Source organism: Tenebrio molitor, chromosome 1, assembly GCF_963966145.1.
Source record: "Tenebrio molitor chromosome 1, icTenMoli1.1, whole genome shotgun sequence".
NCBI classification, from domain to species: domain Eukaryota; kingdom Metazoa; phylum Arthropoda; class Insecta; order Coleoptera; family Tenebrionidae; genus Tenebrio; species Tenebrio molitor.
In genome coordinates this window covers 39495316-39512706 of record NC_091046.1, presented here as the reverse complement: position 1 = coordinate 39512706, position 17391 = coordinate 39495316, and the positions used below count along the sequence as shown (strand labels likewise).

At 35.7% G+C, this 17391-nt stretch overlaps 1 protein-coding gene across 6 annotated transcripts in view; it reads left to right on the top strand.

Moving 5' to 3' along the window:
- The first annotated feature begins 760 nt into the window (after positions 1–760).
- The window catches only part of LOC138126562 (irregular chiasm C-roughest protein-like), a 104998-nt gene continuing 88367 nt past the window's right edge, over positions 761–17391 (top strand). For all 6 annotated transcript variants that reach the window (XM_069042371.1, XM_069042380.1, XM_069042384.1 and 3 more), the window contains exon 1: positions 761–946. The gene's annotated coding sequence lies outside the window, so the exon portion shown is untranslated. The remainder of the gene's footprint in view (positions 947–17391) is intronic.

Here is a 17391-nt window from a genome sequence, read left to right as displayed (position 1 = left end):
GACGAAAAGTAACTCTTTTTCGGACGCTGACCGTGGCACCATCTGTTGGTCTGTTTAGTAAGTTAGCAACGAAACCGACAAAACCGATATTTGTCCTCTCACTATAAATTATGCAAATAAGTAATTGTATTGCAAATAGTAAATTTCAAGTTTGGTTGGCAAGTTGATAACAAAAACTATAAAAAATTGTGAATATGTATTAATGAATTTATCTATTTGAAAAGGTAGATAAATAAATTTGTAATTTTTCCAATGATGTCTTTTGCTTTGTAGTTCTTGCGGTCGTCTAAAAAATTTAATGTGCCAAAAAGTGCCTTTTGTCCTCGTCTGTTTTCAAGCCTCGGCTGCGCCTCGGCCAGAAAACTCAAATTTGATACACAAATAACTATTTCACACTTCTAGACTAAAATAATCTTAAGTGTGGAAAATGGTATTTGCCAATCTTTATTTATGTTGAGTTTTACGTCGTTTAAAAGAAAAGATTTCTTTCGAAATATAAATAGGTATGTGTATTACTTTTTATTGTTGACTTTATTGAGATGTTCAGTAAAATCCATCGCTCCGCCTCACCGCCAGACAGAACCCATAACTCGCATTTTATCCGGTGGAAAATTTGCTCCGGAAAATTTCACTCGAAAGCCTTAGGTCCTCGAACTAATTTTAGCGATTCTTGATCGCCGTTAAACCTAGGGGGGCCTAAAACGAGCAGCAATGGCGATTCCAAACGAACCTTACTTGAATGTGTCTGGATGTATTTTTAGCTAGTACATTTTAAGCTTCCAAGTCGTTCACCCGTTGTTTTTCGAAAAGGGACACTAAAAAATCGACTCCCCTTTCCGACTTTTATCGGCGGAGTGAACAAATCGGAGTTTAATTCGTCGACGACATGCGTCATCCTCGAACGAACGACCACGAAATTAGGGCCCGTTTAGGCGGAAAAACTGGCGTAAGTACGATTCGTTGTTGTTGTTGTTGCGGCTTTATCGGCGACAAAGAATTAGGTGGCCGCAAATCCCTCTCTTGTACGTCGATGTGAAAGAGGCGTTTAAATTAACTTGTATAATGAATTGAGTCCGCCGTTTAAGTGCTCACCAACAAAATTGAATATTTTAATTAACATAAAAAGCCCGAAAAGCTTAGCTTTAATTAAAGTTTGCGAGTGAGATCCGTTTAAGAAACCGAAGACAGACCAAGTGCGCGCAAGAACGACCGGATAGGTAGGTTGGTAGCCCCAACCTGGCGTGATTCGGCAAAAATTTCGCCGCTAGTGATAATTAGAAAATTCGGAAGTTTCCCGGGATTAAAGCGATAACTAACGTTTTAAGTGAAAAACTTCCGAAACCGTTCGGAATAAGTGATAAGCTAGGAAATATTTCACTAATTTATACATTGCTCCAGAAGTTTTTAATTAATTTTAAATTCTGACGGTACGTTTTAACAGCTGACACGGTTCACACATTAAAACATAATCAATTAAGGCCCCGGGTAATTACCATCTTGATTTTTATTTTTTCCGCCCGAAATACGAATCGGGGCTGCAGCATTTTCACTTATTCATGCATCCAAGTCATGTGGAAAGATGAATCGCCATCGATCGCCGGACAATTTTCAAATTATTTATCAGTTATCTGGGACAAGTTGGGTGTTCATGATTTTTTAATCCAGTTTTTTCGTTATACACGGCTCATATTGAAATTTACCAGTCTAATCTGCGGCTGCGGGCCACACAAATATGTTAATAGAGAATTTCTACGCCTACTTTACTTTAAATTCGCGACAGTCAGCTTTTTTCGTTATGGACGGTTATTATCTATTAAAGCGCCACAAAATAAGTGGGTGTAGAAAAATTCAGCTTTTACAGTCAACTGGGACCCGGAGGTGGATTCCGACACAAATTTCCAAATAATTTTTACGCTGGAATAAATTCTGACGATTTAACGCTTCCACACAGAGTGCAGATCATTTTTTATCATCATATTTTAACTAATTTGCCAAACAAGATATATTAGATGGACTTTCGATTTATTACTTTTGGCCATATGGTCAGCTTCTTGAGTGTTTTTAAATTGGTACCAGTTTTACCGGAAACACTAAAGATTTGGTGTGGTTGTATTAGAAGCAATTCCACTGTGTTTTGAAATTAAACTAAAAATATTTCCATATAATTATTTTACATTTTATCTTCTTTCTCTTGAATTCATTAAAAATTAGTCGTCAGATAACAAAATGCATAGCAATCGCTTTTATGAGTGACGATACTTTTTTTGCAATTTTAGTAAACATGTGGGGTGAATTTAATAGGATTTTATTGAATTATAAATTTTATCTACTGGCTCATACTTTATTACATTTATTTGAATGTCGTAATGACATTTTCTGGCACACGTGCAGTAAGTATTTTCGCAGTGGTGAAATTTATAAAATGTATCCACTCTACAGCTGATGTGATTTGTGTAAAATTATTTTGTTCGATACCTCCCTAGAAAGTGAGTCTGTATCCATAGTTACCAGTGGGTGACGGTTTCTCTTTCGTTCACTCCACTTTCGCTCATCGTGTTACGCTCACTGTCTTTCACTCACTGGTTTTCATTCCTCGTACATTTTTCCAATTCCTTCTGATAACCTAATTTTGATTTTTTAGGCAACATTTGATAACTCGTGGCACTTGCCTCATCAGGAACATATAACTCTTGATCACCCATTTTCACAATTTCCACAACGTGTACACAACCACTTTGTTTATTTTGTATTTTATTTTTTCTTTAGCAACAGATCCATCCAGATCCATGACTTATTTTTATTTAAATTTTTGAATACAAAGTTATAGACTCAATTTCTAAGGAGGTATTGAACAAAACCAAATACAGCACTCGAGAGTAAGGCCGCTTTCGTTCACTTGAATAATCGTTGAACACGCAATTCGCGTGAACGAAAGTTTTGCCTTCCTCACTGTCACACTAAATAACTAATTTTCTGGTGTACTTATTATTTCTTGCAATAATAATAATCTACACTGCTCGTAGTAAAAACTTTGTTCGTGCCGTAAACGTAATAAAGTATTATTAATTTGAATAAATCAGGGTTATTGATTAATTTAAGCAGTCATTATTATTTTCAAATATTTATAACATTTTTACTGGACCAGTTGCAGAACAAGCATACTGTATTTCTTTATCGAAAATACACCAGCATCTTGTTATGAGCATCGGCGTTCGTTCTGGATTCTTACCGTTGCAAAGGATAATTCCTTCTGAAAGAATCTGAATCTAGAGTCTGTTTACTTTAGAGAGTCCAAAATCGAATTGTCCGGTCGTGTATTATTGAATTTGTGCTTTTCTCGTATTTAAAGAGTTCCACCGTTGATGTTTGTCATGCTTATTCTTCGTGATTGTAGTTTGTTTTTTAAATCGAATAAAGATTTCTGGATGCGATAAACCTTTCTCTCTACACTTGGAATTTTATTTTATTTTTTTTGCTGGGACAATACCCATTTGCTCTGTAACCAAACCTCTTAAAACGATGAGTCCTTTTAACTGTATCGATCCCAGTGAAGCATCTTTGAAAAGTGTCTCGTTGGTAGAACTGCACTTTTCACTATTTTATTTTTGCTTCTAATACATCTTCATTAACTCTTACTTCTTTCAAGTGGTATTTACTCATCCAAACAAAATTTGAATATGTTCTATAGCTTTTGAAATGATTCCCTTAATGCGAGTTTTGGAGAAGACCTATGATAAATCTATTAATTTCCGCTAACAAAACTGTGACACTTTCAAATGTCACCGCTTTCATTTCTGTCAAGCTGTTGAATTAAAAATTTTGCATATGTCGGTGGGACATCGAATCACAGAATGATGTGTTTCAAGAATTTCTTTTTGATGGGGTTTTCAACTTTTTATTTGAAGGCTATAAATACGAAGAAAATAATATTTAAAGTAGGGAATAAATTTAACGAGTCACCGAACTTTTACAAAATTTGCATATCGTAAGTTTTGTGCTACATAATTTTTTTCCAAAGATTTCCGCATTTTAATTAAAACGTGAGGCGTGGACGACAAAATTGACACAACATCTGACCGAAAAAAAAAATCATAAATATAATGTTGTCTCTAAAATAAATACTATTATATAAATAAAAGCCTTTTAGCATTATTTATGGCGAACTGGTCGCTAATAAATAAAATATAAAAGACGTGCATGAAATATTCAATAATACAGAGTCGATGTTTTACGTGATTAATCGTTTTAAAGTTTGAAAGGGAAAAACTGGAAAAGTTGTTTCTGATTTTGTTTTGCATAAAAGACGCATAAAAATCGTTTAGGCTTTAACAGGAAGCTGAAAAAATAAAAAGATTGTCCCCACGCTGGCGACATCAAACATTAGTATTAATGAAGTTGTACAATTTGTATGATATTGGCGTGTTACAACTTGGTGCCGTGTAAAATTGACCAGACTCGTCAGACGCGGAAGAGTTTGATACAGGAGATTAAAATAAATCCATTTTTATAAACCCGTTTTTACACTAGACGAAAATATATTCGTTCCACGTGTAACCGAAACTTTTCTATTTTGTCGCGCACTTAACTCACACCAAAGACATAACAAATGCTTATTTGCATGCTGAAACAAATGTAACTGAAATCCTCCAAATAAATTTGACGCTCAAAGCGGCTCGGTATGAAGATGATGTAGTAGAACGGGATTAAAATAGTTAGCATTTGCTCACCTACGCTGAGGTCGTTGTGCAGCAAATGTCTGACATACCAAAAACGGCAGAACTTTTGCTGCCGCGATATGTAGAGGGACAAAGCATCGAGAGGGTTATTTATATTATATCAAAATAAATTACTAGAAGGTTCAGTATTGATTCTCTGTTTCGCTGCTACCTTCTTTCGTCAAATAATGATGGTCTTAGCTTGAGAGTTATTGATTCTGCTTTGTCACGGATATTGCTGGATAGCAATGTGTTCTTTCATACGGCTCCGAGTGCAAAATTAAATTTACGACTGCACACACGTGAGTTATTATTTTACTTTGACCGGACGAGAGGACCCGCTCGTGTACAAATTTCGTTTTCTCCGCGCATTATTTTATATTTCCCAGCGATGCAACTATTAATTAAAAATATGCAAAACTGTCGGCCAGTGAAAATAATTGCACGGTGTAATATTTCAACTTGCAAAATAAATGTCTTTGTAGAATCAGAGGACGTTGTTAATCACCGCAGACGTAAATCCCCGAAGAGAGAAAACCGTATTTATTTTATTCAACGTATAATATTTGCATGTAAAATACAGAACGGAGAAGAGAAACAAAGCCAGAGACAAACAGATTTCAACATATTTTAACATTGCTGAGGGAATCGTACACTCTGGCTAACTTCTGCGGAGTAAACGACGACTGAATTACAGTATACCACTACCAGTTCGAAAGTGCAAGATCTATGTAAAGTTGATTCGCGACGATTTGTATTTCAGATGATGCTGCAAGCGCTGCAACTATTTACAACTCTGCGCCACAGGAATGACTGACAAGGTCTGTCAGTGCTGCCGATTTTAAAAGCTTGCGAACAATACAATGTTATAGTAAAGAAACATCTCTTTAAAAGAAAATAAATGATTCGTTCGTATAGATTTTTGTAAATGTCTTCAATAGGTATATTCGATTGTTATTCAAGTTCTTAACTGGATTCTTCTGGTTGTACCCAACACTCCTGTTGGCATGTTGATAAATTATCTCTAAAACGTACATTTGTCCAATTTTTTCAAAAAATGTGTTGTATTCTTCAGTTTTTATTTTAAACTAGTTTTTCTCTGCGGTTTTTTAACATCCACGTAACCTAAATAAGCGAGGCGGGCTCACTGACTTCCTATACATTCTGATGAAACAAAGTGGAGAAACATAATCAGGAATTTTCTCTTTCTAAGAAACTTTGTTTGAAGAAAATCGATCCAAGATTTTTTGAGTTAAGTTCTACATCGCGCAAGCAATCCAAAAAGTTCGAAAATGTGTTTAAATATACCGGGTGATCAAGAAGGACTGTTTAAGTTGGCAGTACAATTAAGAAATTTTCTTAATTCGGTTATTTATAACACTGCAACTGGATATGTTTTGTTGGTTTATTTGACAAATATCTGATATAGGTATAGCATTAACAACGACAAGCCACCAACAACCGGAAGTTACTCCTGTTATACGATTTAAAATACGATCCAGTGTTACCAACTTAAACAGTCCTTCTTGATCACCCGTATTTCGGGCAAGCACTTTAATTTCATTATAGGTGAAAAAATTGATCATCTGTAGTTCCATTTGCTTCATATTCTTTATTTTTCCCTAATGCTATTAGTTCTATAATTTTTTTTCAGTTCCTGTAAACTTATATCAATTAAATTCCAAAGCTGCTCACACCATCCCACGTATTCTCTCATTTCCTTTATTGGAAATAAATATATCATCACCACTCATGTAAAGCTCATCATGTGATACATAAACACAGAAAATACATATGTATTTTTTTGAATTTATTAGCCTTTATCCAGTTTTTGTCATTTTTTGCCTCTTACTTTCGCTTTCTGTTCACCTTTCCTTTTGAAATCTTCAAAAATGTTAACTTATCCAACATTACTCGTAAACTTTCTTTTTTTTCCATATTTCTTCATCAACTTCATCTAGATTATTATCTTTTTCATATTCTCTTCTTCTGTATTGTGAAAAATAAGGCTTTCTAGCAAACAGAGTTAACTGTATCCACTGATTCAAAGAAATCGCTTCTCTTAAATAGCAAAAACAACGCTTTTCTGGAGAGATGGAAAAAGTTTAAATTAATCAAAATTGAAAATGAATCAAAATGTAGAAATGGTTTAACCTTACGAATAACAGTGTATTTTTAACATCATCTATAAAGAGAGAAAGCTTGGAGCCTGGCGTTTACGGATGACTTGGTAATTGTGGCAAAGAGTGAAAGAGAGATGAAAGAAATGATGAAGAGCCTGGAAAAGTATGTGAGGAAGATTAAGCTATAGAAGTGAATGTTGAGAAGACAAAGATGATGGTGTTCAATATGAGAAAGAGGAAGGGTGAAGAGAATGAGTGGAACTGGGAAGGAAGGAAAATATAAATGTAAATGAGTTCAAATACTTGGGTTTCACATTCAAAGAAAGAGTCACGGATAAGGCACATGTCAGAGAGATAGTGAGGAAAGCAAACAAGGTAGTGGGATGTGTTTGGGGAATATGAAAGAGAAAGTGGAGAAGTGATTTCAGGAGGAGAATGATGATGTTTGACAGCATGATAGAGAGTATATTGATGTTCGAGGCAGAGATCTGGGGATGGAAGAAACAGGAAGAAGCAGAGAAAGTGCAAGAAAAATATTTGAGAGGGTTGCTAAGAATGGACAGAGTTACGGCAGGTTACATAGTGAGGAGGGAAGAATGCAAGAGGAATAGGCTGAGAGTGAAAGAGGGAAACTTTGAAAATGGACTCGCTCCTACTACAAGAGTTTTTCTTCTTTTTCACCTTTTCCAAAAAAGTTAAAAACGGTGTAAAAATCTGCTTCCTCTTAAAGCATAGGAAAAAATCTATCTCTTTTGTTACTGCATTAATTATTTGGGCCACTAGTGGGATCTAGACATGAATGTAGCACGCATGTGAAGTTTGTACAACGAGGCTCTCCTGAATTTGTGTAATCACATAAAGTGTGTAGTGTTCTACGTTTTGAGTAAAACCATTTAGATTATTTTAAAGTCGTCATATCTTCATTAGAATAAAAATTCCATTCAACATGAAAATAATAATAAGCAAAATTTGGATTTTAGATTTTGCGTAAGTTTGCAATGCGAGAATGAATTCTTGAAACGAAGATCTGCCCTCAGACATAGAAGTAGCGACGTCAGTCGTTATTTTAGTTCTCGTCTCTGAAAAATCACAAGTCAAATATCAATTAGCAGGTTTAATTTTCTTTAGATTTTTCCTGTATTTACTTTACAGCATAGCGTGCGGTAAACTAAACCATCACATGTCTGAAATGAGCGGAATGAGTGGAATACATCACACGATCGTATATAAATTATGTTTTCTAACTCAAAAAATGTTATGGTTTTTCAGTTTTTTGTTGTCTTCGTATTCTCGAGATTACGAAGCCGTCGCCTGTGTAACATAACTATCACAGGCTTTTCCTGTTTGTCTCATCGAAATTGTTGGCGACACTCAGTATGTGATACTTCTTGCGGTCGTTGGTTACTCATAGTTTTTATTTTGAGCAGATCGAGCAGAAAGGAATGTTGCTGAAATGTAAGCTTAGTGGTAAACTTGGACCCCCGAAATGTTCTTTTCTCGTGGCGAACACCTTGTTGTGATGCAGTTACGAATTGACGACCATAAAACCACCAGATCGTGCCTGTATGCATCGCCCATAATAACAGACCGCTCGTTACTTATAAAATCGGCAATCGTGATCGATTCTTTATGTACCGACACATCCGTCCCCTCCCACACCCTTCGTTTATTTTTATTCCATCTTGATAGCATCCTTGGTGCATTTCTTGAAAAGATACCCTACTTAGCTGTCTAATAATCGTTGCGGTTTCGGGGGTAACGCAGGGGCATTATTATCCCTCAGGTACCAGAACGGAAGCGCTATTAGTTGCAAAGGTTTGGAGGAGCGCTGCATTAATTCTTGGATCGATGTTGCGGCCTACGTGTCTTGCGGCTGCAAGACGATGGTGTACAACTAATATGGAGCACATTTATATCAATAAATGTCTTTACAGTGCACAAATTGGTTCCGTGAATCACTTGTGAATTTGATATAAAGTTTAAGTGGCATTTCAATATCCGTGTTCACAAGTCACTGCTGCTGAATTACACGACACGTGCTAGAAATGGTGAAGGTTGACAGTTTCAATGCGTCTATTGGGACTGGACCGGCGGGGTCGTGCCCCACAGCACTCGGGGATCCTCATAAGGACTTACCTGCAATTTTAAACAGCACCGACAACAGGGGTGACGATTCGAGGGGCCAAAGACAAATTACAGAGGTGAACGACTCTTGACGCTTCCCATCGCGGTCAAGTTGACAGATTCTAAAAATAAGTTTGAGGTTATGTTTTACCAAACCTAAACAAATCACCGCATGCGGGTTTCGAATAACATATCATTCGTGAATGCTACAAAAGGTTTTAAAATCGTTGTTAAATGCTGCAGCCACAGATTTGTTCTATTTTTACTGCCATTTCGAAATTATTTCCCAAATTAGTACCAACCTAACGACAATAAGGTGCATACATAAAGTGTAAAAAGGAGACTATTATAAGTTTCTTCAGTTCTTGTTGGTTCTTGGATTAGATTTTAATTACTTATTTAACACACAAAGTGTCAGTCAGGGACATTATGACATTATGTACGACGCAACATAACCTTAAAACTCGAAAACTGATTCCAATGGCCGCAGACTTGAGTGTTTTTGGTTGTTAAGAGATAATCGTGGGCCGAAGAATACCGGTATTGATTCGAGAATAAAAGAAAAAATAATTTTGGTAAAAATTTGGAAGCGACCGTCTCTGAGCTGCATAAACCGGTATTTAGGAATTTTAACTAAATCCTCCCACCGGCGCGAATACGCCCCAATTGCTTATCCTGCTGATGGGAAATAAAAAGATTAAAATATTCAGCTCTACAATAAGGAATTGTCCCGTTTTAAGTTGCTGGTGGGTGAATTAAGAACTGCCGCGAGGGAATTTACTGCATGCAATTTTAAGCACTTTTAAAGGACAATTAATTCCTTAAGAACAGAACCATTGTTGCAACGAAAGCGTATTATCTATAATTTAATTTAAATAAAGAATTTAATGGAAGGTCCATCGAGTATTTCTTCGAGGCGGAGAAAAACTTTGCACCAATGTAGTGACAGTCTTAATGATTAATTCAATCAAAAGTGTCCTCTTTTGCGAACAAATGGCATTAATTATTCAACAAAGCATAAGGCATGATCAAAGCGAAATATCAACGGATTCATCAAAGTTTATATCTACTGTAGAGATACGGTTTGTCGTCAGCCTCGAGTATTATAATAATTCTCAATTATACAAAGTGATCCTTTCTGTAAGGGGATCGCGAATATGGTCTTACGTATCTCCCCAAAGATACCGTTAGGGGAAAGACAGGATATAGGGTTGACGAACTTATAAAAATTACGCTTCCTATATTTGTTCAGGACTAAATCTCCGGTTATATTTAGCAAAGAGTCGCGCACGGAAATAACGCCAAGCAGAAGGGATGAACAGTGCACAAAAAGCTAATTACAGAGGTGCAACTGTGACGTTACTTATGTCATTCAAGAAACTTTAACACAGTAAGGAAATACATTTTTGAGAGTCCACGAAAAGGTTTTGGCAGAGACGGTATAAAAGTGAAACCAGTATCCTGTGTCAGTTGTATTCATTTTTATTCGTACTTTAAATGTTACTTTTGAAACATTCTGAAAAAAAAATCGATTATGTCATAAAAATTAATGTACCTACTTACTAAATGTTATTTTCAAAGGAGTGCTGTTAGTTTTATTAAAACAAAATGCACTGTGTGTGGAAATATATAATGGAATGAACTACCTACTATCCTTTGAAGGTTTCACTTCAATCTCTTTTAATTTCCAGTATTACTTCATCATATTATTTTGTTTTGATGTACGAACTTCAAAAAACTTTTACATTTTATGGAAATTGTATTAGTTTCCTACCTCCGGCCAAATATCCCACATTGAAATTGACTAAATTGTAATAACTTCAATTCCAAGAAAATTTTATCTTGAGTACGTTCCTTTTTGCGTTTTCATTTACGCAAGAGGACGTTCTTTGCTTTTTAATCAAAATAAAACACTTATATTAGAAATTACGTTGAAGAACTGCCTTGATTGACATCAGCTGCGGATTATAGGTTCTTAGCGCTCTAGGCTATATCAATCAAAGCCAAAGCGCCCCTGTTAATTGATGTAAACGCAAAACTTTTAAAGATAAAATAAAATATAATGTGGGTATAATTTTAAATAATGTAAATAAACAATTACGTACGTGAGGGAATGAAATGTTACGTGTACAGAACTGCCACGTAAGTGATTTAATTTAGAACTTTTGCGATATTCTGATGAAAATCTAAAGTGTCTCAAAATTGTTATCTTACTGACAACAAAGTCAAATTGCTTATTATATTATTTCGCAAATCATTTTTATCTTTCTTTAGAGTGAACTGTGTACAAATTTGTACATTGGAACAGGCGACAATCATATTTTTCCCTTATGATCTACTTTCTATTTATAGTGCAATGATGTTGCCTTTGTCGTTCTTTGCCTCAACACGTTAAAGGTGTTGGATTTTCTCACGGGCTATGAGTCATATCTGCGCGAATATCGGTCTCAAGTCGGCGCTACAAACCGACCGGAAAACATCGGCATTCCTTACGTTAGTGATTAGTGGTTAGTATCTTCTCTTTCTCGTCTATTTGCATCTAAAGTAGTCGACGTTTTCAGTTTTCATTTACAGATTTTTCACTGGTTTATCGCTCCAACTTCGCGCAGATATTTCCAAGGTCACAGTCCACGAGAGAATTCAACACCTTCTACCAATTTTGTTCCATAACTTGACATCTTTGAGTTGATACTGAGAAAAGATATTATACAACTACTTGACAATTAGTTAAATTAAGGCAATGAGCAGAACATGGAAATTTGTCTTTCCTGCAGACCAGAGGATCTACCAGACATGTTGCTGTTATTGTCATTGGCCTTTGATGAAATTTTTTATATCTAACGATAGTTCTTGGAGGGTTTATAAAATCGCAGACTTCATATCAAATGTCCCACATTTGTAATAAATTCTGTAAAGCGTTCAATTATCATTATCAAGAATAAACCAAATAATAATAATAGCTAATGGCTGCCGAAGAAATAAACAGCAAAAATATTATGACTGGCGAAACATACATGAGACACAATAGAACAGAACACAAAAACATAATATAAATGATAATTTATAAATTTTTTGATTGTTTGGGCCGCCTTCGGCAACATCCCTTTTGGGTGATCCTCCGCCGATCGACATTACAACTCTACAAGTACGGTTTACTATACACTGAAATAAGCAAATAGGTCTTTGATTCTGAAAATTTAGAACAATGTAGAAAATTTGGCAACGTGACAACAATTTATAAAGCAGATAGACCAATAAAAGCAGAAATCCCGAAATAGAGTGAACTCTCAGTCGCGAATTAAATATCCCACCAAAACAAATTAGCATTAAATAGTAAGCTAAACGTCCCAGAATTCAATAACAGAGCGCGGAGATTACTAGGAAGAATCATTAATTCCAGTAATTTCTCGAAACTATAATTCTAGAGGCATAGCAGCAACCGACTAATTCAAATAAATTATTCTGCCAACCGACGAACACAAACAACCAGTCTAAACTTAGCGAATATGTATTTTTTTGTTCAAAGTGCGGAAGTAGCAATCACACAATAATACATTTAATTCCTGCAAACTGCACCGCGTGGATTTCCTCCTTGTCGAGGTTTCATTAATTACTTAACCGACATGCAAGACGCTACATTAATTAATCGTCGACGAGTTCCTGCACCTAGATCATTTTTACTAAGCCTTGATTAAACCTCTGGATCAAATTCTGCAAAGTTGATCAGACGTGATTCTGATCTTGTAAGCTGGCAAAACAGCTTCTAGTCCAACCAGTCTTATTTATTTTTTCGCGGTTACATTAACCAGTTTAAACGACAATAATTTCATGCACTTGTAGTGCAGCCAACTTTCCACCTCCTCAGAGTCAATAATCGAAGCATGGACAAACACGAGTCGATTAGACTGAAACATTCCCACTTGCACAAATTGCAATTATCTTTAGTTAAAATTCGAGTTGAAATATCATCGGCAGTTATTTAATGCCGGCAACGCCAATTTCTGTATCAATATTCGAAATGATATGACTAGTCATCTGTGAAAATAATTAAAGTTTAATTATTTCGGTCCAGGATTACTAATTGGCTTTATTATCATGTAATATCCTGCCAATATTTCAATTTCAAACTGCACCACCACGATGCGAATTGCATATTTAAACTTTTTGTTTGTTTCGTCACGCTGGACCATAGCTGTCGATAGCAATTAACACTGCGCCCAATTGCTCGTGACGATTTTCGAATTTTGAACCAGGTGGACGTTTTGAAATTGGTCGAATCAATCAAGACTTTAAAGAAAAATTAAACCGGCCTAATTTCGGACAACATTATTACACACCCCTATTGTGCGGCGTAAAAAATGATAGATGACACCACATTCTCCCTTAATTACTCGAAAAACAGGGCGCTAGTGACGAGCGATCTTTTGTTCTTATAATCTGTGTACAATTCGGTTTCGGAAAAAATCCTCTTCACACGTCGCCTTCCCTCTTCGTCCTACTCGAAATGGAACGCGGAGTGCAAGAGGTCGAGGACGACGGACGGGTGGATATTTTTCACTTTTACGACCCAAACCAGTCCAGTCTTTCAGTGCTGACATTCGGTTCATTCATATTTTAAAAACCCCCGCACGTCATTCTAGATTAAAAAAAGGACTTAATTTACGGCGCCGCTCTGTCTAAAACAGATTTCCTGTTTATGTCCGCCAAGTTCGAAATTCGGGCGCCCCTCCGATGACAGAAGGCACTTTTTGTTTTGTTCGTTGACTGCTCTACTGTCATTATTATTCATTGTTGAGGCAGGAGTGCCAAATAGAGCCACCGGAAATTATCACGTGCTACACAAATCTCGGAATTCGGAAAAATCGTTGGCATCCGTAGATGTAATTCCCCAGCGCTTTTGTTGAGGGTTTTCGTTTTTTTTTTAAACTTCTGCGGAGAATATGTCGAATGAAATCCGAATCAACATCAATAAGGAAAGGGAGAATGTGCTCTCCATCGCGTGATACCGATGGCAGTAACAAAGGAAACGAGGAGCGGAAATGAAGGAGATTTTGGAAGTTGTTTACAATTATCTAGAGGGCTTGAGCGTAAAAACATATGTTTTAAAGACGACATGTGACACAGATAAAATATAAATTTTATTATCGATCTCACGCTTTTTGTATGAGTGGGTGGATGTAGACAATACACCGGAATAAGTTGCTGCAATTTTGGCGGTAATTGTAAAAATTCATGACTTGTTTTTGAGTCAAATAAACGAGAGAAGTGGTTCTTCACTTGTCCGATATAGAGAGACATTTCGTCTGACGGAATTACACATGGAAGATAAATTTTGCAAAATTAATAGGCCAGTAGCATAAACGAATTCAGCATTTCGCATGTGATTACAGTGTGTTAGCTCTTAATCTCGTATTAGTGATTCACTTTGATGGCACGTTAACACGGGAATTCAGCTTGCAGATGTAAGATAATTCGGGGCTCGAGAACCATTTGATGGCGAACAGATTCCGACGAGAATGAATTTTTCATGTTCTTAAATAATGCGATCGTAATGCCGCGCTAATTGTTAAGGCATCGCAATGACATTCAGAAATTTGCGATTGTGTGAATAATGAAGACTTCAGTGGCTTGCTTCTCGTAATAAAAAAGGAGAGAATCGATAGAAAAACGTGTGAACTCTTTCAGAACTTTACGTTGAGTTATTCTCCAAGACCGATTCATTGAATAATGGAAAGTGATCTTTTCGCAGGAGGAGAACGATATTTAATCAACAATGGGACAAAAAAATATTTCAATAGTTGAGCATTTTGTGAGAGAACTAAAAAAGAATTAAAAAATGTGGTTATTAGAAACATGGAAGTATCATGCGTTCAAATGAAAATGTGAGCAGAGTAGGCGTTGAAAAAAGTATAGCAGTTGGAACAGTGTAAAGTTTGAATCTCCCGCCTCGAAGATAGGAATTGTTAGTTATTCTATTTTTAATGTAAAACATTGCAAAGGAAGAAACAAAAATACAAAGATTTTTTTGTTTATAAATTTTAGGTTTTCAACGGTTTTCAACGCCTTCCCAGTTTAGGATTTCATTTGAAGGCCCGATATATGCATTTTTAATCTCTTTAATCTAATAAAAGACAGTAAATTTTGATGAATAAAAATAATTAATAATCGTTTACGTTTTTATTTTCAGTGTAGTGTTAATAATAATGATAGAAGAAATAGGTTATTTGAACGGTATACAAAAAAAAGTGAGGAGAAAAAAGTATGATTTGAAAGCAAAATAGCAAGAAAGTGGTAGAAACTCGTAAAAACAAAGCACCTGAGCCCCTGGAGGCCACAGAAGAATCATGATTTTTTTTTTCAAAAAGATGAATATGATAATAGAAATGAAGAATATCACATTAATGCAAAATATACACTACCTGAGAGTGGTAGGTTTTGAATAGGAGCAAAAAATATTTAGAGTGTTATTTCATCACGAATTTTGGAGCACTCTGTATATATTTTTCCAGGGAAATTAAGAATTGTGACTTAATTGAACGTCTAAAAGTAAAAAAAAAAATAATTACCGAAGCTCCTTAAAAAAGTCATTGTTTTGGTCAGTTTCATCAGAAATTAAATTAAGAGAAGTTGGACTTCTCTGTTATTTAAATTTGATTTTGAAAATGCAGACAAAACTGAGAAAATTTTACCTTGACGATACGTAGGTGAGTGCAGCAATCTCATGTTGTCTGAAAAAAGATTTACTTTATGCACGACTTCCACACAATATTTTTTGTATGACTGTCTCCAATTAAAAATTAAAAACAGAAACCTAAAATTTGACTTTTCTAAAACCAAGATCGCCAGAGTTTTCAGTGCAGTTATTCTTCAGCTATTTCGGTGCATGTATTTGCATAACGCTGCGGCACTTTTTTTCATCATTACCATGAACAGATGTTTTATGCACCAGAAATAATGAAATATGTTTAGTAGTACAGTTTTTTAACAGTCGTAGAATTTTTTTTATTTCCATCGCTGTAAATTAGTATGTACATATACTATTTTTTCCAATTTTTTAAATTTCTTGATAATTATTTTACTCCCCTATTTTTTTAATCTTCCGGATCTGGAGTTTCAATTAATGCAAGTAACAGTGTTTTAATTTTTTTATATTAATAAGTAGGTAGTAGATTGTTAATGTAGTAGATTGTTAAATAAATTTTCCTCATTAGTGAATTTACTTTCTCCATTTTCCTCACTAGTGATGCAAAGGCCTATTTTCCTCACTAAATTGAGTGATGGAAGTATCATTTTCATAAGCGATGTTGGAGAAAAGCTTTATTTTAATTTGCTTAATTTACTTATTGAATTTTCCTTACTATAATTTAACTTGTAAGGAGCCAAACAAAATGAAAGGTGAAGGCCGAGTCAAGGTTTTTATTCGAATAAGAAATGTGGTAGGGTTTGTAGCCTAACTGTAAATTTTATTGCCAGTTTTGCGTGAGCAATGAAAATGCGTCTTGTTTAGCAAATGTTTGTTTTACAAGAATATGTACAAGACTGAAATCACAATCGCAGACTGAGCCGGATCCTACCGAAGTAGCGAACACCCCTTGAGCACCAAAACTCCGACATAACAAAATGTGATATTTTGATTATTTTTTCTACTCTTAAAAGTGCTATTTACTTAGTTGCTTAATTAATACGGCTGAACGTGTCAAAATCGGGAAAACAAGAGAGGTAGAAGATTTTTCTTCTGTCCGTCATTGTTAATAAAACTTTGTTGCTTGCTACCTTTTCCGACTAAGAAAAGTGAAGATTGAAAATTTCAGTCGAGTGTGAAATGTGTCTCTTTAACAGGAACGAGTGTTTACGGCAGGAAAAATAAAAATCTTAGATGTTGAGCGAGCTTTCTGTTCGGAGGCGAGTCCATGAAAGTGTACGTCTACATTGTACATCCATAAGTAGTAAATTTTCGTGGCTCGAGAGCAACATCTGTAAAGGAAACTTTCCCTTTAAATATTTGTGTAGATCGAGAAAAACCGCCCCGACGCCGGTGCTGGCGAACCACGTGGCGTCTCCCCGGAATAAACGCATGATTCATCAGACACTTCCTTCTCCCTCGTTTCTCCTTTCATCACGAGCAAAATTAGCTTTAAACCCTCGACTTGATGTGCTATCTATAAATAGCCAAAGGAAAGCCGAGCGGTTTAACCCCCTCGCCATAATTTCGCATGATAGATACGAAGATGTGAGTCAGATGGCGGCGAATCGGGGAAGGTGGAGGGTTCGAAACACGAAAATACTATTTACGGGAGTTTAGAAGGTGATGAGTTTACCGGCTGTAAAAGGGACCGTTTCACTTGAACTGATTCGTTATTAGATTGTGATTTATGTGATATAATCGCGGTCTTGTGGAGACTCTTAATGCTGCCAAAGTGCCGGAGAAC